Source organism: Chrysemys picta, chromosome 6 (assembly GCF_011386835.1).
Source record: "Chrysemys picta bellii isolate R12L10 chromosome 6, ASM1138683v2, whole genome shotgun sequence".
Classification (NCBI taxonomy): domain Eukaryota; kingdom Metazoa; phylum Chordata; order Testudines; family Emydidae; genus Chrysemys; species Chrysemys picta.
The window spans coordinates 14,901,881-14,926,380 of NC_088796.1; the positions used below are offsets into that span (position 1 = coordinate 14,901,881).

At 46.0% G+C, this 24,500-nt stretch overlaps 1 protein-coding gene across 16 annotated transcripts in view; it reads left to right on the plus strand.

Moving 5' to 3' along the window:
* Positions 1-24,500, plus strand: part of CTIF (cap binding complex dependent translation initiation factor) — a 320,545-nt gene that overhangs the window by 234,220 nt on the left and 61,825 nt on the right. Inside the window, exon 11 of one of the 16 annotated variants that reach the window (XR_010588765.1) lies at positions 5,441-5,654. The exons of the other annotated variants lie outside the window; for them this stretch is intronic. The gene's annotated coding sequence lies outside the window, so the exon portion shown is untranslated. The remainder of the gene's footprint in view (positions 1-5,440; positions 5,655-24,500) is intronic. 16 annotated transcript variants of the gene reach the window in all.

Sequence of the window (24,500 nt, forward strand, 5' to 3'; positions counted from 1 at the left end):
AAGAATTGACACTTTCTGAATCTGTTCTGGTGGGATAGACACTGCACTAATGTGTTGTAAGGCAATCAAAATATAATTGGGCAAAGGGGGTAACACCAGTAATTAAAAAAAGATAGAAAAGGAGAAATATTAATATGTTATAACAATATTATACCTAGAGATCCCAACCAAGGTTCAGGCCCTATTGTGCTAGGTGACGTATAGAGATACAGTGAGAGACTATGCCTGTCCCAAAGAGCTTAAGTTCTAAATAGTGAAGACAGACAAAGGGTGTGAAGTGAAATAGCCATAGAGGTGAAGTGACTTGCCCATGGTCACACAGCAGGGCACTGGCAGAGCTGAGAAGAGGCACCATCTCTCCTAACTCTCAGCCTAGTGCCCTGGGTACTAGACCACACTGCCTCCCTAAAAAACATAAGAAGTAACATTAGGTATAACTAGCATCTCTCTTCTAGAAGTCAACAGACCAACTTGTTTTTATTATTATTTTCTCATTGATTTGAAAGTCTAGTGCTGTCATTAGCATTAGAGCTGCCCAGAAAACGGAATTTCCCTCCCACTAAAAATTTTCATGTTTCTGGGATCAAATTCCATCCCGAATCTGGACAAAAAAGTCAAAAATTCAACATTTTTCATGGGAGGAAGGAAGCCATTTGAGGAGACCCAAAACGGAATTTGTCGGCTTGCTCCCGAGTGCCCCAGCTCCCTGGCGAATCTAGTTAGCACAGCAAGGCAGCCACCCAGGAAGTCAGGCAATCAGCAGCTTGCCACACTCCTGGGGGAGTCGGGAAGCCCCAGGAGGCTGCCCCCTGTTCCCTGGCTCCACATGTTGCCTGCCTGGTTTCTATCCAAACCTTCAACAGAATTGACATGTTCCCACAGAATGTTTTCAAACCAGCATGTCCAAGGGAAGTGTCGTCCATCAGAAAAATGTCAGCCCACTCTGGTTAGCATAGTAGACAAAGAACTCGGTCTCCTGGGTTCTATTCCTGGCTCTGTCACTGACTGATGGCAAGTCCATCAGCTTCCCGATCTACAACAGAGGATAAGAGTAATGCACATCAGAAAGGGATTTTCACATGAACAATTTCCTTTTAAAAGCGATTGGAAGGGGAAGGAATAAATTCTGCCCCCCAGTTACACGAGTGTCAACCTGGAGTAATTTAATGCCAAATATGACCTGTTGATATGGGCACATAGACAAGAGCGGTGCCAGGGTTTTTGGCGTCCTAGGCGGGGGTCCTTCCGTGCTCCCGGTCGTCGTCGGCAATTCTGCGGCGGCGGGGTCCTTCCGCGCTCCAGTCTTCGGGGCACTTTGGCGGCGGGTCCTGGAGCGAGTGAAGGACCCGCCGCAGAATTGCCGCCGAAGACCCGGAGCGCGGAAGGAACCCCCGCCACCGAATTGCCGCCCCAAATCCTGGTGCCCTCGGTCGCCTAAATGGAAGCGCCGGCCCTGCACATAGAACATATCTAGGAAATTGCTCAGATGTGGAGTTTGGGGGAAAGAGGAAAGGCCAGGCAACCCTGATACGTGTACTTGCACTGTCTGAGAATGTGGCATGAAAACAAATGTGTGTAATCTCGAGTTACAGAGGTTCTCCCAACCTTTTTCTTTATGATTTTTCTGTATAATCATTGGCTATTGAAAAATCATAAAGCACTCACCAGAATGTGTAATTTTCTGTAAAGCCAGAAAGGAGCTTTTGAAAGAGTTACAGAGATCACAATGGCAGTGTAACAAGGCTAGGAGACATCACCCTTTTACTAGTATCTTTCTCTTACTGCTAGTCACTATCACTCTCCCCCCGACTAGCTGATTAAACTGGTTCAAGATAAAATATTAGTGCAATAATGAACAGTTTTACATGATACTGTTCCCTGGGCACCGCTGACCATTTTGTTGATGGAGTGAATGCTGGGTAGAGCCTATATCATTACAATAACACTTAGCATTAACATAGTAATATAATAAATATTATATTAACTAGTAATATAGTAACTACAATTCCAAATGCTTTACACACAGGAAGTTCACCATGCTCTGTGTGATAGGTAAGGAGCCTAATATCCATTTCGGAAATAGAAGCACAGAGGACTAAATGTTTTGCGCAAAGTGACACAGGAAATCAGTTACAAACAGAATAGAATCCAGGAGTCCTGACCTTTTCCAGCCCCTAGGACACAAGTGTTTCCAAATTGCATCTCACACATTGTTCTTTGCTATTAATTGATAACTCCTCTAAAACGCCTGGTCTAGAACTGGACTTGTTTGTCAGTAACATCTTTCAGACTAAGCTTATCCCAAAGTGTAAAGAGCTCTGCTAGCCGTACATGGTCAAGCTATAGAGTCTCTATACCAGGGTGTGATAAATAGGGATAAACATGCCCACTCATCCCCTGAATATTATTGGCCACTGACAGTGAAGGCAGAACCGATAACTGCAGGTCAAGCCCCTCGCATATGGTCCCAACAGATGTTCCTGTTTTGTAGGAGCTGTGTGGACTTGTTTGTCCCTTACTCTCAGGAGCAAATGACTGCAAATTGAGATCCCAGCAGCTCAGCCAGTCCTGCAACACCCAGACATGAACCAGGCTCTGGCAGAGGATCTAACAGATTAGAGTGTTAACCCACTGAGCCGTCCTGCCTGCTCTATTCGATATATATTGATCGTGTCCCTAAACCTTGGCTGATCCTTGTGAGATAAAAGCAGGTGCAGAACAATTAAATCGCAGAGCTAAGGATACTGCTTAATGAACAAATGTGGTTTTGTCTTTTCAACCTGGCTCCTATTCTATTTTTAGCTGTTGACGAGCACATGCATAGCAGGGGCAACTGCTTTGATTTCACTTCAGGAACTGCTCAAGTTCATAGCTTATCTCGTGAGACTTTTATGATCCCAAGACATATGCCAGTTCAGTGGCACAAAGACGCCACAGTGCCCCCCTCAAGACAGCTCCTCTGAGGAGTCTCTCTCTTGGCAGACATACAGATATTCAGACTTAATAACCCTGGCTGCAAACGAACCGGTGTCTCAAGTAGCAGCTGTCTTGATGTGAAATACGGGGATTGACAGGAAAGCTCTGGTTTGGATTTAGCTCTCCCCGTATTTTGGCTGTGAATCCAGTCTTTGCTCTTGAATCTGAATGATGTAAACCTTTAGAGGCACTTTAGTGGCACATGTAAAGCAAAATAATGCAACTGATGCCTGATGGGCCTTGGGGAACTGTTGCTATTTCTGGACCCAGCACTGTTTTTCTTTGCTTTTAAACCAGTGAAATTCTGAGTGGAATCAGATGGGTTAAATCAGAGTCATCGAAATATCGCCCATCAGAGGGCTGCCTTGGCAACTTGCCAGGAGCCCGCTGGCCCCAACTAATTGGCACAAAATGGAGCAGATTGCGTCTGCCCTCCTCTTTACTATGGATGTGTGGCCAGTCCCAGCATGTGATGCAACGTGAATCGGGCCTCTGTGAGCCATGAAGCTTTGCATTCTATTCTGGGCCTTATAGTCTGTGGCAATTGTATTTCTACGTTAAAGATGAGTGCATTGCAGACTTCTTTGGTTTGTCATCACCCAGGGCTAAACCCCTCAATACAGGGTAGGTATCATTCCTTGCCGCCTTTCTTCTTCCACCCAGACTGTAAGTAGATGTGAAACGCACTTATGCAGAGCACATTGTATTTTATATAAGTTGTTATATCAGCCCAGCAGTAGAGCACCTTCCAGTAGACCACGCAGTGACATGACTCAATACCATCACATTTGGTTCATTCTCTCTGCAAGGGGAGAATTGTGTGTGCGGTGGAGAGTTTTATTCGGGGAGGGTTTTGTTTTGGGGGGTGTCCTTTAAACACACATAACGGATCATGTAATATTGAGGCTAGAGGTATGGATTAGTCCTTTGTTGGCCTTTAATACAGGTTATCCTTCAAAGTCTCAGAAGCAATAATTCAAACAAAATGAACTGATATTAGTTCTTTTTCCATGATTAGGGCCTCCTCTTTCTCCGAAACACTAGGTCCCAATGCAGGGGAAACAGGCAAATTCTCTCCATGGTAGGAACAAACATGCCGCAAAGAGGAGGTTGAGGGCAGGGGGACAGAGTCCATGGCTGACTCTAGGTTCTGCCTCCGGGAGATGCAGTGCAGCATTAGACCCAGAGAGTATTGGAAGGGGAGAGTTCATCAAAAAACAAATCAAAGCTTGTGTATGCATTTGCTTTGTCTCCTAGCCTGTGGGTGATTCGTCTCCCACAAGAGAATTTCACTTGTCATAGTTTTAAACACAGGCTTACGCAGCCCCCGCATTTTGAAAACTAGATCTGCTGCAAACCCTGTGTCTGTAACATAAGTTAAAGTATTCCTCTGTTGAAATCTGTGTGCTCTTTATAGCAGAGAGGTGTCTGCATCTGAACTATGCATAGCAAAGTATATTATTAGAGTGGACATCACTGTGGCTGTAATTGTACACTGCTTTCCTTAGCAACTGTTCCCAACAACACATCAAACAGAAGGATGTGATACCTTTTTAAAAAAATATACATCTATGCACTCAGATCAACACGGCCAGCCTGTTGCGGAAAGGCTACGTGAATCCAGTCAGATTCAAAATCTGGTATGTCCCTGCATTTAGAAATAAACTTCTGGGTTGTGGTAGCAGGGCTATTTCTAGTACACACCCTAAACCCTGTTAAATTAAACCATTGACCCCTCCGTTGCACCAGGCTGTTTCTCGTTATCAGGTATTCACCAAAGGTAGTTTTTGTGAAGTATACAGTGTTTTGAGTACAGTGCATAGAAGATGTACGTAAGCAGTTTCATGTTGCTTGGCACTGATTGGTATAGCCCGAGGGGGGCAATGACAGAGAGCACGAAGACTGTACAGTCTTCTCCCCACTAGTTATGACCATTCTCCTCAAGAGAGGAAGGATGGTCTGTGGTTCAGACATAGGGAACTAGCAGATGATCGTTCTGTTCTGTTCCCGGCTCAGCCACAGCCACTGGACCTGGTTGATCCCTGCCTTTTTCCTTGTGGGTATAAAAAACTGTAGCCAGGCCGATTGGGATCATTGTACACTCACTTCATGCCAGTGAAAACGATTGCACACGGTGTGGGGCAATGGAGAATCAAACCTGTTGCTGTGTGACCTTTAGTAAGTCACCATCTTTCCATTCCTCAGTTTCCCCATCCATAGACTAGTGATAATCCCCTATCTCAGGCTAAATGAATACATGTTTTGGGGGCTGCTTAGATATTGTGGAGAGGAGTGCAATGGAAAGGCCAAGAAATAAGGATTACAGTCTCATAGACTCATAGACTTTAAGGTCAGAAGGGACCATTATGATCATCTGGTCTGACCCCCTGCATGCTGCAGGCCACAAAACCGTCCCTACCCTTCCCTTGATTCTGCTGATGAAGCCCCAAATCCTGTGTTTTAGTGACTTCAATTGGCAGAGAACCCTCCTGCTAGCGATCCCTGCCCCATGCTGCGGAGGAAGGCGAAAAACCTCCAGGGCCTCAGCCAATCTACCCTGGAGGAAAATTCCTTCCCGACCCCAAATATGGCAATCAGCAAGACCCCGGTCAGGGTCCTGAGACATTAACGTGGATGTGTGGAGAAGTTGCCATAGCCCAGAATGTACTTTGTCTATGGTAGGTCACTGAATGTATTTATTTATCCAATCTAATGTCTTTCACAAACACTGCACTTTTTTGAGAGGCAGAAAATAATGATCTTGGATTTTACCTCTTGATGCACTGGAAATGTCTTCATTCAGTAGGTCTATTCCGGTATCTTATACTCATTTTAAAGAATGTTACCCTATTTTTGTATTCATTTTGCATATAATATATTAAAAGATACTATATTTCAGTGGACTCCACTGTATTTGATAAATTCAGGGCAACAGATTCTGGGGAGATACTAACAAGAAATACCTAAGTCCATAAAACAAACTCTTTCATTGTCAGTCAAGTCTGTGGATCAGCTAGTACAGCATTGAATGTTAATACCGTATTAGAATATAAATACAGTGGTATGGAGCATTGGAGAATAAACAGATCTTTTAAAATGGAGGCTTAAAGAGAAGAAGGCTGGTCCAGTGCTTAGGGCTCCAACCTAGGAGTTGGGAAACCTGTGTTCAGTTCCCTGCTCTACCCGAGGCTTCTTTTGTCATCTTTGGGTACATAGCCACTGGCTTTTATTTTTGCCCCCGGGTGCTCCACCCCCAAGGCCCTGCCCCACTCCGCCCCCTCCCCTGAGGGCCAGCCCTCACTCCGCCTCTTCCCACTCTCGCTCCCCTGAGACCCTCGCCCGCCTGCCACTCACTGCTCTCCACCCTCCCCCAGCCAGCAAACAGCTGATCGGTGGCACTATCTAACAGCTGTGGCTGGTGAGTGCTGAGCACCCACTGTTTTTTTTTCCATGGGTGCTTGAGTAGTCACTGTATCTCTTTGTGCCTCAATTCCCCATCTGTAAAATGGGGATAATAGTAGTTCCCTACCTCACTGGGGTTTTGTGAGGATAAGTCTATTAAAGATAGGACGTGCTGCTGAACTGCAGCTGCTGCTGTAATAGCCTTCCGGGTACCTGAGTCTGCACTGCACCTGAAGGCCCTCCTAGCACAGGTGCAATGGGAATGAAAACAAAATAAATACCACTGACCGTGGTTAAAAGCAAAATTTTTTCCTTTAAATGATTATGAACCGGTGGCGAAAGTGTTCCAGACTCCAGATAAGGAATGGGGGGTTGTTGTTTGGAATTGGAAAGAAGAGAAGACGAGAGAACCAAAATGCAGCTCGGAACGAGGACCTAAACTGTAGCATTGACATGTAACTTCAGCCCAAGTGTCTAGCCATTGGTGTGTTTTTAGTTCAATTTAATTGAATTAGAGGATGACAATTGCCCATCCACGAACTGGAAACACAATGGTAGTTCAAAGATGGTATGCATCCGAAGAAGTGGGCTGTAGTCCACGAAAGCTTATGCTCTAATAAATTTGTTAGTCTCTAAGGTGCCACAAGTACTCCTGTTCTTTTTGCGGATACAGACTAACACGGCTGCTACTCTGAAAAATGGTAGTTCAGGAATGATTGCTGTCTATGAAAAGCCGACGCCCAGGAGATGTCAAAGAGGTTTCTTCACGTAGAGATCTTGGAACATTAAAAATGTGAGCCTCTTAGATTTGGAACACAGTACAAGCCAGAATTTAGAAATGGATCTGCCTCATTAAGCAAGGCATGACAGCAAATAAAGCTTCGTTAACTTTGCATCACAGGAGCTACCACTTTTTTCACTTTGGATGGTGTGTGAGCCAACGTTTTACAGCTTTTGATTAGTAATCCATAAATGTTTCTTACTAGCTGTTATGATAAGTAGCAGGATGATGATTGGGGGAAAGATCCTCCGCTGCTGTAGTAGATTGAGAATCTCCCCGCAAAGTGTCTGTGTGTGTGCAGAAATGGCATGTAATGATAAAAGTTAGCACTGATACAGTGCTATTCATCTGTAGATCCCATGGGGCTTTATGAGAGCGGGCAGACGTTATTACTCTCACTTTACAGATGGGATAACCGAGTCACATAGTGACTGAGTGACTTGCCTAAACTCGCTCAGCCAGAGGCAGAGATGAGATTAGCATTTGGGAATGAAAATTGGGACCTATTGCGGTTCATGGCAAAACTCCCATTGATTTAAATATAGGGCCAGGATTTCACCCCACACATCTTGACTCCCAGCCCGTTGCTCAGACCACTAAACCATAGTTGTTTAGACTATAGCTAGATCAATTCTAGAAATCATAGGTCTAGATCATCAGTGACATAGAGGTACATGCTCTTGTCTCTGGAGGTTCTGGTGGATTGAACATACCACTCTCGTGTAAATGGAAACACTGGCTTGATAGGGCACTCATGAGTTTTCAGACATTGGGTGCCTTAGTTTCCCCACCTGTACAATGGAGATAATAATCCCCACACCCCCTGCCCTTTTGTAAACCACTGTGAGATCCTGAGATGAAAGTTGTTTTGTAAGTGCAAAGCATTAATGTTGTTCTCGTGTTGCACATAAAATTTATTTTTCTTTGCAGCTGGGAAAGGTCAAGTGGCTTGAAAGGTCAAAACCGAATGTGTCATTTTTATATTGTTTTGCAAGTTCATTCGCCTGGTTTCATCGGGCCTGATTCTGAGCTTGCATACACTGGCGTGCATCGGGAATAGCTCCCCCCAGAGTCAGCGGTGGAAGGAAGAGCAAAATCAGGCCATTGTGTCTGGAGAGCTGTCTGAGAATAGAGAAAGGAATGGACACGTGCGTGGTTCCCAGAAGCATCCTGGGCTTGTTTGGATCTGCTCAGAGGGGCCACTGTACAGAATCAGTGGTCAGCACGGACAAAACGTATTCACTTGAGTTTAAAATAAAAAAAGATGGGAGAGGAAAGTATGTTCCGGTTTTTTGTTTCCCCGAACCACTGGGCCTGCTGCCAATTACTTGTAGATGTATCTCTGAAGATGTGTTGTAATTCTGTAACAGGGTGTTTATTCTACACTGCATAGTAGTCAGGGCCCAAACGTCTGTAATGACCAAAATTCCACTGGGGAGGAATGAGAGCAGGGGAGGCAGTTCTGGCCGTCTGCCTGACCCGGCAGGTGAAGATGAGGGTTTAAAATCAATTAATGTTATACGGCCGGCTCTGGAGTAGCTTCACTCAGCCCTGGGAATGTTCCACTGTTCCCCGCCAGTCTGGCCAAGCCGTAGTCTTTGCATATCTACTGATAGTAATAACACTCGACAGGCTTTGCTGTGTTTGTTAACGTTACAGGAGCTGCTCTTAAACAGGTCCCAGGCAGATAAGTGGGTTATTGGAGAACCCCGTATTAAATGTCAAGCTGCGTGGTTTAAAGTTTCCTCTTTGTAAGTGGAGCAGTGGCACCTCTCCGGCTGTACAAGCTGCACAGTCAATTTGTAGATCCTTTCCATGACGAGTGCGGGGGGACGGGAGGGGAAGACTGTGTGTAGATCGATTCCTGCGCAGTCAGTCAGACGAGGGAATCCAAACCACGCGATCCAGCAGGAGCTCTCAGCATAGCACAGGCACGCCTGGCAGTGGGAACAGGGCGCGTACCTGCTGGGTCGGTGAACGGAAAAACTGGCAGCGGCTGAGCAGCACGGAAAAACTGCTTGCAGCGTTATGTAATAATGTACCTAGGACATCTCTGAGGCTAGTAGGATAAACATGAGCTGCTAGTGGAGTACATAAGAGAGACAAATAGCAATTGATAACAGGGCGGGGGGAAAACGCAAGCTGCGGGGATTGTGGGTTTGGAGCATCTGAGCTGAACCTAAATTTGAATGCTACAGAAATGTCCTGCGTAGTGGAACAGTCCGCAAAGCATCTCTTATGTGACTAGCAGCCATCCCTTGCATCTGTTCGGTTCAGGTTTGTGGCGTAGCAGGAAGTTGGTTGGAATCCGTCTGACCCAGCAATGGTTCCTGACTCCCGACAAGGGAAACATTTAATTTCTATGTCCTGGGATGGATGGATTGATTGATTAGAAAGTCCAAGTAAGTTGCAGAAAGGGCTTAAAAGTCCAGAAGAGTGATAGGCTTGTGTTGAATTTAATGCACCTCAGCCATGTCGAGAAAAGAAACATCAACTTCTCCTTGTCTCTATTAAATAAAAGAAATCCTTTAAGTGGATAATGATTTCTTCTAACTCCATTTCCAGTCTGAAGAACAAGCCACACGTTATTTGTGGGTGAATGAAGGGGGTAAGATCCCAGATCTGACACTGATGCTTTGTGTAGCCTTGAGAAAGTTTTACTTAACCTCGCTATGTCTCCATGCACCTACCTATAAAATAGGGATATGGGCCAGTGCTTTGAAGATGCAAAGTACTATAGAAGTACTAGGTCTCATTAGGTATAATTATAATAATCTATTTATTCAGTAGAGGATTTAATAATTGCTCAAATACCTGTATTAAGGATCATGAGCAAATGTTTATACATCTATAATTACTCTGTTACACACACACACACACACACACACACTGTTTGTGTGTTTAAGAGCTCTTTTAACTGGTTATGCTGGTATAATCTACAACCGCTGACATGTCAGATCAAACAGCAGCTGCTTGGGAACTTTCCTGTCTATGCTTTATTGACCTAACAGCACACTCGGTACATTGTAAATTGTCTTAAACATGAAGCCTTTACACACACACCAAATCTGTTATTCTTCGAGGAAGGAGACCCAGGAAACTGGGAATGTATATGGTTCAGCTGGAGGGTGTGATGAGATTTATCAGTTCCCTTCAGTGCCACCGTTTTGATGCCTCTCAATGGGAGTGCATCTAATTGGTGGCTACTAATACTTTGTTGAATCAGGCTCCATATAAACTCCAACTGTGAATATTTATCAGTCCTCTGAGGAGTAAAAAAAGAGTGGTCTCCCAGTGCCCAGATGAATGAGTGTGGCAAGCCACACGCTGCTCCCTTTCTCTATCAGAAACTTTCCCTTCGTTATTTTGCAGTTGTTTTTTTTCCTGTGTAATCTAATTGCTCTGTAAAGGATCCTGACAGAATTGCAGAGTGTCTGTGTGTGCAGTGGAGCGTGTGTATCGTGAACCTGGATGCAGTGTAAACTGGAATGCAAGCTCCAAAGATCTCCATGAGGAGACTACAGTTCTGATTGTGGTGAACTGCAGCCTAGAGTTTAGTTCTTCTGCGGAAAACATACCTTGAGCCAGATCCTTCCCATCCCCAGAGGGTGCTTTGGATTGCTTCAGCAGTACAGACTGGTGGGTCTGGCTACCTGAAGATTGCCCTGGTGGGAGGGAATCCACAGTTGGCTTGTCAGCTCCCTTGCCATGTCCTCTCCCAACTCCCAGTTAGAGGGCATGGCTTAGGGGCTGCTACATTCAGCCAATCCACAGCTGTCTATAGCCAATGCAGTTTAGTGCAGCTCTGAGGCTGCTTTGAATTGCACCTCCTGACTGACGGCCCCAGGATTTTTGGAGGGGACAATATAGCATAAAAATGACTTAAAGCCACTTGCACTTGCAGCCCCTGCCTGAGTTGAAAGTTATAGGAGTTAGCTTGTAAAAACCCATCAAAATATTTCTGTTAGACAGGGACACAGGGGGGAGGGTTAGCTCAGTGGTTTGTACATTGGCCTGCTAAACCCAGGGTTGTGAGTTCAATCCTTGAGGGGGCCATTTAGGGAACCGGGGTAAAAATCTGTCTGGGGATTGGTCCTGCTTTGAGCAGGGGGTTGGACTAGATGACCTTCTGAGGTCCCTTCCAGCCCTGATATTCTATGAAAATTGTTTAACTTGTGAGATTCCCACAGATCACAGCAGTGCAGAGAGAATGGTGTTTAAAGTGCTGGCCTCACTTTCCAGGACTGATACAGAGAGGATCCATTTTCTTTCAAAAGGCACAAATCCTAGCCCAGGACAGAATATGTGTGCTTGCCAGCTCAGGGACTCAGCCTGCCTAATGCATTAGTCTGTCAGGCCATCTGCTCCTGAGCGTTCCAGCTTAAATCCGCGTCACTCTGCTAGAACTGCTTGAAGTTTAGAGGTTTTACGGCCGTTGACGGCTGCATTGTTGGGAAATCCCAGCTCCTGGCACCAGAAGGCTAATGCCAGAAAGAGCTTGTCTTCCCTCCCCCCTGTCCCTCAGCTGATCCATTCTCATGGCATTGGGAAATGCAGGATGAGTTGTTTGCTAGGTTTCTCAGGGATGCTGTCAACTTCCCTAGAGGTCTGGTTCTGTGTATTGCCACCTGGGCCTTATTCTGAGGAGGAAGGGTGCAGAGAGATTTTATTCCCCCTCTCCTCATCCAAAAATACACAGAGTCCACATTGCATTTCAGTGGTTGCTGAAAGCACGTTGCTATTTCCAACCTAGAATGCCCCTAATTTAATTGCTTTCAAATGCTCTCCTTTCCTTGTGCCTGGGAAAGCTGTTGTGATGGTGAAAGGGGCCTCTCTCGGCCTGAGGTGGTAGCTGACATGCTTATCTGTATATCTGTGCCGGGGTTGGGTGAGCATTTGAAGGGGCAGCTGTCTCTGTAGAGCCCTGACACCACAAGGAACTTAAACAGAAAGATTGTATGGTTGGGAAATTCCACAGAACAGCCTGGGAAATAGACTGCACTAGCCTCTGCCTTCCAGTGCCTGGTGTAGTGGAGAGCATGCATCAAGCTGTATGGAGGGAGCCAACTAAGAGTATAGTGCAAACAGGCTAGTGACTCAATAAAGGGTGTTTGCCTAACAGCGAACTAGTCTACACATTAACCACCGGTGCAGCTGTCTGGGTGCAGCCCCCCTACTGTAGACACCATTTACATTCACCGCGGTTTGAAACTGGGGTAAGCTGCACCAGTGCAAACTGTGTCTATGCTCCGGGTTTGCGTTGGCACCGCTATGCTGGTGCTGAAATCCCAACGTAGACAAGACCTAGGGAAATCCAAAAGGGAATGGGAGCAGGCAATTCTTAAACATCCAGTCTATCTGACTACAGGGTAAGTGATGAGCACAGAGAATGTGTCGTGGAAGTGGTTGGTTTAGGGGCACCGTGTTTCCATCTAGCCAATGATGGCAGATATGCACAGATAGCAAACAAATACATCCAGCAATAAATGTTCACTGAATAATCAGTAAAAGTCTGTTGGGATGGAGGGGGTCTTTTCTTTTTTGGGAACAGGGTGATACGGGATATTTCATGCTTCAGCCCAGCCCTGGCTTTGCTGAGCAGTTTATTTAGGTGCTGTGTGGCATGCAGATAAATGAATAACACAAATGCCTGTTGCTGTAATACCAGGTCTCAGATTTATGCTGTATTTCTAGGGGTGCCACTTCAGAGGTGAATCATACCGAATGTTTTCCCCTCCCAATCTATAACAAGCTTTAGCCCCCAGAGAGATCTGCAACTTTTTCTCTACTGTCCAATGGATCTTGCCTCCATCCCTGATGTTCTGTGGAATTCCTGACTCAAAATAGGGCCGCCTGAACAAATTGCAGGGCTATTGCTATTACATTATCCCAGACATTGCACCATCCATCTTGCACTATGAGATTGGCACAGCATATTAATCTCTATTTAGGGTCGAATGGCATGCTTGGCAGGTTCATGAACTACTCTCCGCTAGAACAGTCCAAGCAGCCCATACCTGGGGCATCCCCAATGTTCTGCTCAGAGGAATGGACGGCCATCAGCACTCCAACTTGTCCCAGCAGCAGCGAAGGGGCTGTTTCCAATGTGAGTCGGCCGTTCTACAGCCCTGGTTGCCATGTCCTGAATTGCCACGTTTTGAGTCAACGCGCCGCCCTGTCAGGGTGGCAAGTCTTTCCTTGCTCCATTTGCCTCTCAGTCTGAGTTGTTAGGATCCTGCCTGCGCTAGCACAAACCTCTACAGCTGTTCTCAGACGTAGATTATTGTGGCACGGTTTCAACTGCATAGCCATTGTCAGTTGCACCGGTTTCCCAATAGGGTCTGCGCCACTCGTTTGGAAACCAGCTGGGATGTACTGTACAAGGCGTGGAATAGTGAGGTGGTTCCTAACAGCGAGTGCATGGGCCTGACCCCTGCTACATGTCTGGAGGCACTGCTCAAATGCTACTTTTCCAAGTAAAGATAATTAATATTAATACCCATATTTTAATTAGAGGGTTTTTTAGTTTAATTAGGATATTAGGATCCCCCCACCCCCAACCTCTTAAAGATATATTCCATGTCGTGGAGCATGCTAGTGGTTCTCCTAAATCCCTAGTTAATTACTCAGAGTTGTCTAATTTACCTGAGGTAAAGGACACCTGCTCGCCTACAAATCAGGAAAGTCAGCACTTCAGAGCATATATTCACTGCTCAAAGAGCCAAATCCTGCTCCCACTGAATTGATTGGAGTCTCGTTGACTTCAGTGGGAGGTGAATTTGGCCTAGAGACTGCGGTGAGAACCAGCACCAAAAGGGATAAAGATTCTTTTCTTTTGGTTCCATTTCCCTTTTTTCTTTTTTAAAAAAGGCTTTAAAACCACTAGTTCATTGAATGCATTTGTCTGACTTTAACAAGTGGCAATCCCATTTTTATTCAATTAGAAAACCAGTTCTCCTCACCCCCATCCTCTCTGCCTTTGTACCTCTAGTTTCAACAGAAAATGGGCTTCTAGAGCTAATTTATAAAGGCTTGAAAATGGGAGGTTTGGAATAGGAACACTGAGAAAGGGAGGGGAAGGTGCTAAGAGCCAGCAACGTTCTGACTCCTAATTCTGAAGCAGACTTTATCTGTGACCTTGAGCAAATCACTTAGTGTCCATTTCCCTATCCATAAAATGGGAATAATAATACCAACCTACATCACAGGGGTGTTGTAAGCATTATTTAAATAGTGTCTGAGGCCTAGGCTACACTGGGGGGGGGGGTGTTTCAAACTAAGATACGCAACTTCAGCTACGCAAAGTATCTTAGTTCGACTTACCTGGCCGTCCTCACGGCAGCGAGTTGACCGCCGCGGCTCCCCCGTCGACTCCGCTTACTCCTCCTGCCGAAGTGTAGTACAGGCGTGTAGTACAGGCGTCAATCCCCGATACATCGAACACTACCCGCCGATCCGGCGGGTAGTATAGACGTACCCTGAGAAGCTCTCTGGGAGTGTGAAGCACTGAAGGCTGAGTTGTGTTTATGACCTACAGCATCAGCATCAAAAAGGAAGTATCCGCTTCCTCATCCCTTTAGTTTGATCTTGTTTTAATATTTTTAGCATTCTTCTGTTTCTTCCTAACCAGCAATGTAGGTTCTTTTCCTTTAAGAGTTGAAATTACTTGTCCAAAGCATTGTAAATCTTAACACTCTCTCTCTCTCTCTCTCTCTCTCTCTGATACATGGCATGTTTTATTAGTCTAGATACAGACTGCCCTCTAGGTGGCGCCTATGCTGCAGGGATTGCTGTAATAGCTGAACTAGACAGCAAATGACTGAGCTCCTCATACACATGCATAGAGTATGTAGTAGGAAACTACATACAGTTCGTAAGCATCTGTCCCAGAGTGACACTGCAGTTTTTAAATGTCCTCTTCTCTTAGTTTTATTATTTTAAGTGGAAATTAACATTTTACATGGACTGCAGACTCCTCTTGCATGCATCTCCAAAAATATTGTGGTTAAATTATTTGGTCCTGCTGTAGCTTATGATCTTTTAGCATTTCCTCTAGTAACCTATTCTTTTAAATATTTATAACTTAGCCACAATGATTTGCTCCAGGCTAAAATTTTGGCCTGAAAAGGAGCTTTTTTCTTTTTTAAACCAAAGTAATGACGATAATTGACACATTCACAAGAACATAAGAACGGCCATAATAGGTCAAACCAATGGTCCATCTAGCCCAGTATTGTATCTTCTGAAAGTGTGCGGTGCCAGATGCTTCCAAGGGAATGAACAAAACAGGACAATTTCAAGTGGTCCATTCCTTGTCATCCAGTCCTTTCTTCTGGCAGTTGGAAGTTTAGGGTCACCCAGAGCATGGGGTTGTGTCCCTGACCATCTTAGCTAATAGCCATTGATGGACCTATCCTCTATGGCCTTATCTAATTCTCTTTTGAACCTAGTTATACTTTAGGCCTTCACAATATCCCAGTGCAATGAGTGCCACTTCCTTTTGTTTGTTTGAAACCAGCTGCCTGTTCATTTCATCAGGACTCCTAGGTCTTGTGTTATGTGAAAGAGTAAATAACACTTTCACTTTCTCCACACCATTTATGATCTAATAAAGCTCTATCATACCCCCGTAGTTGTTTCTTTTCTAAGCTGAAAAGTCCCAGACTTTTTAATCTCTCCTCTTATGGAAGCTGTTCCATATCCCTAATAATTCTTTTTGCCCTTTTCTGCACCTTTTCCAATTCTAAAATAAGCATTTTGCAAACACGGACTACTTGAACTGTTATTTCAATCAGTTAATGAAGCATGCTGGAGAGTGAAGTCCTAGAGCTGTCTACAGGACCAGTACAGCGTGGGCAGCAGTATCACAAGGTTCTCTCATGCCACCAATGTGTTCCAGCTCTGCCCAGAAGGTATCAGATCCTGGGGTGTGAATGGAGTTCATCCCCCAGGTCCATTCAGTCATTAGCTTCTTTGTTGAGACTAAATGCCAGCTCGATGCACCTCTCCGTTAGGACCACCAAATTCATTTTACAGAGGCCATCAAGTAGGAACAACTTTTAACCACTGCTACCTTGGGCTGGATTTGGAGAGTGGATGACCCATTACTAATCCCTTACACCATTCGGGACCCCAACATTTTTCCTTAAGTTGCAGGAGTTTAAGGGAAAAGCTTCCACAGGCAAAAGGACACAACGGCTAGGGTCAGATCCTCAGTTAGTGTTAATTGTCATAGCTCCACTCAAGACAGAGAGGCGCTTTTGACAGCTTACACCAGTTGGCGATCTACCTGTAAAGTTTTTAACGTGCTTGTAAGTCAGAAACAGAATTCATAGAGTAAAATGCTGGAGCTGGTGATTAGTCATTAATGAGGAAGAAGTGGTTTAGCAGTTCAGTGTAATCTTGGGTTCAGATTACCTCTCAAGTGGAAATAATATTGGAGGGTCTCATCCTTATCCCCTATTGGCATTTGTCCGGTTGCAAAATCACTACATAGACTTCTGCATGATCATGATCAGCACTCTGTTCTAGAACTAGAATGGTGGGAGGGCAGGACTGATATGAGCTGGCCAAAGAGAGGGGAGACTGCCCATCATCTGTCTTCTCTATACCTGGACAGCAAACAGCCTGTGAAATAGTGGGAAGTACGGCACCTGAGCTCTGAGCAGAGCACCCAAAGGCTTCTATAAGGAGAGGAGGAAACAAAGCATAGTGTGATGCTGACTTCACATCACAATAGAGCCTCTGGATTAATCAATGGATAGAACAAATAATGGAATCACCTCTGCGCCCCTCCTAGTATCTGACGGTCTGCCATCAGTGTCATTAACTTTGCAGGTGCTTCCTTTTACCCACACAGCGTCCAGTGGGGGGAGCTTTTGGAAAAGCTCTCCTTGCCAACCGTGGGGACCCCAAGCACAGCTACATGGTGTTAGTGCAGGAGAACCAGAAAGTGAAATTGACTATATAAAGTGAGCAAAATGAACTGGTCAGGTTTCATAATCCAACCAGCTGAAACACATCAAGTAAACAATTAGCATCAGCTGTGAAAAGTAAATGAGATTTTAAAAATTCATTGCCTTATAATAAGCGGAGGGTTTTTTCCCTCTCTCTAGCACTCCTATCACCAGGCACTTTATAAAGCGATTGTACCCCAGACCTGCCAATTTACAGATACGTTGTTTGTTACATCCATAAGGACAGGTTATTACACTACGGCATACTCCCGATTAGCCGGAGAGCAGCGGGGGCACGCATTTTATTCGGTCAATCGAGGAAACAGGAGCAGCAGTGCAGGGAGCCCCCTGCAGCTGCACTGTCACGGCCCTGCTCGCTCACTCCCGTGACAACCTGGCTGCAGAGGGCTCCCTACAGTGTCGCTGCTGCGCTCCCTGATATTGCAAGTGCAGGTGGGACGCTGCAGTCCTGGTGGGGCAGAGCAGAGACCCCTGACCAGGAATCTGCTCTGCCCAGCTAGGACCGCAGCTGTCCCTGCACCTTGTGCCTACAGAGATTGGGTGTGGCCTTCCTTCCCCCACCCGGGGGGGGGTGTGTCTCTGCTCCCTCCAAATCCCTTCCTTGTCCCCCCACATGGGCCAACAAGGATTTGGACAATGCGGAGATTTGGCGAATCAGGCCGATACTGCGTTTGTATTTTGACAATGTCCCTTTAAGTATGAGGATTCAGCAGGGAAGGTTGTTGTGGTTTCGTGTTATTTTCTGCAGTCTTGCAGCTTTCCATCCAGCCCCTTCTTTTCGGTTACTTGGCTTTTTTGATCTGAGCGCCATGCGGTTAGTTTCATAGAAACTAAACTGCATGCAGAGTGTGTTCAGTACATGTACGCTGCAGAGGGCAAACTGCAAAGATTACTGAACTGTTTGTCTCCTTTTCAAAAATTGAATTAATCCCCGAAACAACCTTTTTATTTTTTAGCAAAATAAAAGCTTTGCTACTGTCGAAACTATATGGCTTCATAGGGTTTGTGCATATCAGCTCAAAAAGGTTTTCAGAGATCTTCTAGCTAAGTGGACCTGACCAATAACATTTTTTTTTTATCAGATTGGACATTTCTCTTGGGAAATGTTTTTCAGTTACTACTCCTCAGAGGGTTGCCAACCCTCCAGGATTGGCCTGGGGTCTCCAGGAATTAAAGATTAATCTTTAATTAAAGATTACGTCATGTGATGAAACCTCCAGGAATACATCCAACCAAAACTGGCAACCCTAGTCCCTCACAGTATCCCAAGTTGCATTGTTAGCAAAGAGCGCTAATGATAGAACTCGTGTCTATTGAACAGTCAGGTAGTTCAGCACTGTCAGTGGGACACTAAGGGGTGGCAAGAGCACAGAGAGATGTCTGTTAAATTCCTTTCTCAAATGTTTGCTGAGCGACAGTATGTTCGGAGTGCTGGGCCAGAGCCACCTCCCCTGCAGACTAAACAGTTGCAATGTTTTTTCTCCCCTCTGTCATTTCATGACCAAAAGAATTTAGAAAAGGGTTCCAGTATGAAACTTTACACAAATCCCTGGTGCCATGAATATCTCTGGCTTGGAATCTGTTAACTCTGTCACCTCCCCACTCATATGTTTGATTGTTATATACTGTGCATAGAGTGGAAAAAAAAACCCTCTAATGAAACTGGCAAGTAGACTGAAAGCCCCAAATTGTTTTGGGGCACAATAATGGGCAAATCGCAAATCTCGTTGCAAAGAAATACTGGCTCTTGGGTGAAGTTGTGCCGTGAAAAGAATGAGTTTGCCTGGAGGCCCAGTGAATGCTCCAGAGCAGTCTTCAATCATGAAATGATTTTCAAGACCTCTTTCAAGATTTGCAGATTGTTGTGAGACCGAGCTATAGAGGGTCACATGGTATTTGCTACTCAGCCAAGAGACAGGAGTCGGCTCTACATGAGCCATTGTGTGTAGCCACATTAGTACAGTGCATGGGCATGCATACTTAAAGTTTGGAAATGAGAACGTCGATGCATCATGGTTGGTTCAAATTTCTGCTGTGGCATGTAAGGTGGACAGCCCTGGAAAAGGAATGTAAGCTGTGGTATTCTCCTCTTCTCATGTCCTATGGGAGAGATCGTTGGAGGCAAGGAGATAAAAGACTTGAGTGAGACTTTCTCTCTTTATATACCCCCACACACCTCTGTGGTTCTTTCATCCTTCACCTTTGAAGTATGATATCTTCCCCTCAGTCCTTCCCTCATTCTTCCTTTTCTTCCTAAAGGGGGAAAAAGAAGAAGGATGGAAACTCTAGGCTCTTAGGCCTTGGCCTCCACCAAATCTACTTGTGGGGGATTCTCAGTCAGAAGGGGATATTGGAAGGCAGAGTCCCCCACTATGCATCTGAGTGACCCGCTGAGATAAAGGGATTGCACTTGAGGGAAAGTTGTAAGGAACCCACTGCAGTGCCCGTTTCTCTAGTATTTAATGCTGGAGATGCCATTTCACCTCTGCGAAGGATGTGGACTTTCTTGCCTGGTCAGGGACATGCTCTCCTCCTCACTTGCCTGCAGCATCTAGACAACCATTTGCGGGACAGCGGGGTGTTGTCTTCAACTCCCTTAATGCCTGCAATTCCTCCTAGTCGGCCTCCAGTCACCAGCTTAGCAGAATCCTGCCTGCTCTTGCCTCCAGCCTTCTGGGACACAGGTAAGTCCCCCTATCCCTGAGATCCCTGAAAGAGCCCCTGACCGTTCCCTCTGCTGTGAGGCCTAACTGCCTTGGTAGGCCATCCTCATCTCATTTTCTTCCTTCCCCCTTCAGTGCGCTGCTGGGCTGAGAAGCCCACTGGGGTCCAGTTGGCTCAGGGCTTGTGGATTCCAGAGGAATGGAAACTGAATGTCATTTTTTTTTCTACCTCAGCCATCCGTGTAATCCACAGCTCTGTTGGCAGGCTGGGCATTGTCCCACGTCCATGTAATCGATTTTAACATTCTCTCCCATTATAAAGGTCCTTGCAGCCTCTTGCTATGCCTTAGTGGGAAGTGCGCCGCTCAGGAGCCCCCTCTGAGCTCAGAGGACAGGCTTCCAAATATTTCTTACTCTGAAAGCAGCTCTGTTAGTGGAGACTTTGTGCAAGAGGGTCATAGATTCCCTCAAAAAGAAGAACAGGAGTACTTGTGGCACCTTAGAGACTAACAAATTTATTAGAGCATAAGCTTTCGTGGACTACAGCCCACTTCTTCGGATGCATATAGAAACCTGTCATAGATTCCCTCATCACTTTTTCTCCATATCGGCCGTTCTTTCCAGAGGCCAGGCTTCATCTTGTGCTCAGCCCACACTCTGAGGTACCAGTTACCTAACCCAGTTACCCTAACCTAATTACCTTTGCGACAGGAAGTTGCACTTATTGGACATTAAATGCCTTCCAAGCCTGGATGATGACCTCGAGAGTTCAGAGGAGTGAAGCAGCTATTTATCTGTTTAGAGGGTTGCCATAAAGGAAAGGCAGCTACTCAGATAACCACCACTGGATTAAATTAAACCATTGCCATGTGGAGCACCCTGGGGAGGGTGTTACAGTGCCCTTCTATGCCTGATCCACCAGGGATATGAGCATGTTCCGGTGCCTGCCAGGGCGCTTTGGCACGTTAGCTCAAGCTGTAACAGCTCATGCTTTAGCTCTGGAAGGCCCTGGTTTAATCTTCAATAGGTCAGCTAAGATGGCGGCTGTCACACATCTGTGATGATGTGCAACCAGGCAGCTCCTCTACCAGAGTATCAAGGCCACCCTTCTAGAAGTATCTCTGCTTCCTGGGCAGCCAGGGCTCAGGTGGGTGTCTCTGAGGTGTGTCAGCTGGCATCGTGTCCGTCGCCACACTCACTTGGAAATCACTCTACACCTGCTGTCTGCATGGGATGTCTCCTATGGACAGAATGTGCTGCAAATGGCAGAATCATAAAAATCATAGAAATAGAGGGCTGGAAGAGACTTTGAGAGGTCATCTGGTCCATCCCTGTGTGCTGAGGCAAGACTAACTATACTGGCAGGTGTCTTCTTAAAAATCTCCAGTGGTGAGGATTCCACAACCTCCCTAAGCAACCTGCCCCAGAGCTTAAATATCCTTAGCCCTTGAAAGACCTTCCTAATATCCATCCTGAATCACCCTTGCTGCCAACTAAGCCAATGGCTTTTTGTCCTACCCTTGGTGGACACGGAGATCTACTGATCACCATCCTCTCCACGGATACTGCTTGTTACAGCTACCAACCCTCCCTAACCATCTCTGTCATAGGAAAGGAGAAGAGGGTCATATGACAAAGTAAAATGACTCGCTGAGTCCCTTAGACTCATCTCCTCCCATCCTAAACTACCCTCCTCCCCTCTAGATGTGGCTTTTTCTAGTCTTCCCTCCCAGTTGCCTAAACTGTTCCTTCTTTGGAAGTGCCTAGCTCGGGGGGCGGGTAGGGGCTGACTGGAGCTTATATAGAGGAAGTCTTGTTTGCTTCCTGGTGAGTGGAGCCATCATGCCCTCTGTTTCCCAAAACTGGCTCAAATTGGGCAGGGGCATGGAATGACAACAATTAGGAATTACCTGTGTGTAACTTTCCTATGTGCACTTGTGTCTTGAAAGAACAGGACAGAAGAAAGATCAGGTCCCCAGGACTACAGTGTCATTTGACGTCTGTAAAATAAATAAATCAAAATGAATAAATGAAATACATATTATTTCCCCCTCTCCAAATAATTAAAGCTGCAGTAAAGCGGCAGAGATGTGTCAGGGACCCAGCCAATCAAGGTGGAGACAGTAATTTAATTATGGAAACCCTCCTAAGGTTCAGCTAGCTTAAATCAGAAGCACTCACCCAGAGACATTCCAAATGCTAACTGGGCTTAGCTACTGCTTTTTATCGTATTTCAGTCTTAGAGATGCCGACATGTCAACGGCGGCAGCGTATTTTCAAATGCAAGTTACCTTTCTTCTGTCACGGTGGCTTCACAAAATGTTAAAATGTTGCAGGAGGGAAAACTGCAGCACGCAGGCCCACACACACCACCTCTCCCCTGCCCCCACGCACCTGCCCCCTCTTCGGTTTTAGTTCCTCTTATATCTCTCTTTGCAAACTTGGCTGCTCCCCATAGACTCCTTGGCACCTCCGCCTTATAAAGAGGACGCAGTACATGTGTGAAGCTTAAAAAAAGAATGTGGCCTGCTGGCAAACTCCAGCTGGCTCCCGATGTTCTCTGCCTGTCTGCAACTGCAGAGTGTAACTGTGGGCACCTTTGAACCCACAGCGGGTTGCAGAGAAGTTGGTGGAACTGCTCGCACTAGAAAGTATTGACAGGACCGAGCCCTTATTTTCAATGGGATCAGTCATCGATACAGCCATCCAGCTCACTCGTCAGAGCTAGGTAATACAGTTACAGAGGGGTGGGGGAAGCTATCAAGAGATATAGGGAAGGCAGTCCTTCACTCTGCAGTCCCTACGCTGAGAATCAACTCGCTTCTGCTAAATGGAAGATTTAAAACTGCTCCAGCTCCTTTCCAAGAGGCAACGTTCCTAAAATGAGTTAGTCTGTGCAGAGTAATAGCATAGACCCCTCCCAGTTACTGCGCTGCGAGTGTGATGCGGGCAGCATCTGCTGATCGGGGAAAGCCAGGCTTGAAGAGTAGGGCAATAGCCATGTTCCAAGGAGAATAGTTGAGTTTCAGAAAGCCAGGAGGCTCAAGGAAGCATAACTAGGTTGTTTTATTGGGGAGTGAGTTAAGCAGCATGAACCAGGAATCAAATATGTGGGTATGAGAAGAATCATGGGCAGAGTGGGCTGCTCCACATGTCAGCATCAGCATGGGATGGAGTAGCATAAGCAGAGGTGCATAGGGTTGAGTCAGAGAACAGAGGTAAGGTAGAATTGTTTGTCACGTGGGAGAACAGTCGGGGCACAGGGGAGTCTTGTGTATGACTAAGATGAGATTTTGTGCAGGGTTCAGTGATTCCAATTTTTCTACTTCTTATCACAAGTCTCATGATAATTAAGAAGCAACAGAGGGTCCTGTGGCACCTTTAAGACTAACAGAAGTATTGGCGCATAAGCTTTCGTGGGTGAATGCCCACTTCATCAGATGCAAGTCTTGCGTCTGATGAAGTGGGCATTCACCCATGAAACTTTATGCTTCAATACTTCGGTTAGTCTTAAAGGTGCCACAGGACCCTCTGTTGCTTTTTACAGATTCAGACTAACATGGCTACCCCTCTGATACATGATAATTAAGGTTTTAGTTAAAGCCCCAGCTGCTGCCATCCTCTTGTCACCTGGGAACCTCAGGTTTCCCATCTTTAAAAAAGGAAGTTTCTAGCCCTTGTGTTTGCAGAGAAAAGTTGAGAACGTGAACCGTAGCAGAAGGCAAACTTAAAAAAACAAAACATGCCTATGTGACTTTGGGGGCCAGACACCTGACCTTTGAATGGTTGGGGTGAGTGATGCCGTAGGGTGTGAAATGAACAGGGAGCCAATGACGATTTGTATGAACGTGGGCAACATGTCCCTCCTGGTTCCCCCAGAGGCACCCAGAGATCCAGAGGCACCTAATGAGGCACCCAGAGATCCCAAGCATGGGACAGGTCAGGTAGAGGGTCCTGTTAGTGAAACAGTCACTATGCCCAGCCTGTTGGTGAACAGCTGCCTTGGAGAGGAACTACAGCAATGCCCGGTGATTTCATCTCTGCCAGAGAGCATGATCGGTGGTTATCAGTGACACGCAGACAGATGGGTGGTGGCACAGGGCTGCCCAGATGAATGGAAGAAAAGGGATACCACCTTCCTGTCTGTGTTGCAGTCTGTTTCTTGATGCATAGGTGGTAGAAGGTAGAAAGTTTCCCACACACATATTGGCAGGGTCCAAGGACACTTAGCTCCTCACAGGCTCAGGCCCAGACTTGGCAGACTGATTGTCTAAGACATTGGGGAGGAGAGGAGGCACTCAGCACCTCTGAGGATCAGGCTCTCCAGGGGTGATGTTGGGTTGAATGAGGCCGAGAGCCAAGATGAAGAAGGAAGGCAACACAAGGGGAAAAGACAAGTTGAAATAATTCAGAAGCAATTAAGCCTCTGAGCTGAGGGGAGCACAGGACAAGGTGGAGGCCAAGCTATTTAAAACCACCTAACGTTCTGCAGGCATAGATCCGGCGTGAGTCACCCCTACAGCTCCAAATGTTCCACCTCTTTCTCCGATCGCTGGGGTACTGACATTTGGAGATCCTGCTGTTTGGTTAGGTCTCTGGGTCACAGCGACAGGGAAGGTTCAAGGGGAAACCCCTAATACATATGCAAACACATAGCTGCCTTCTCTCTCGCTGGCTCCTCTTGCTGACTTGGCTGCACCC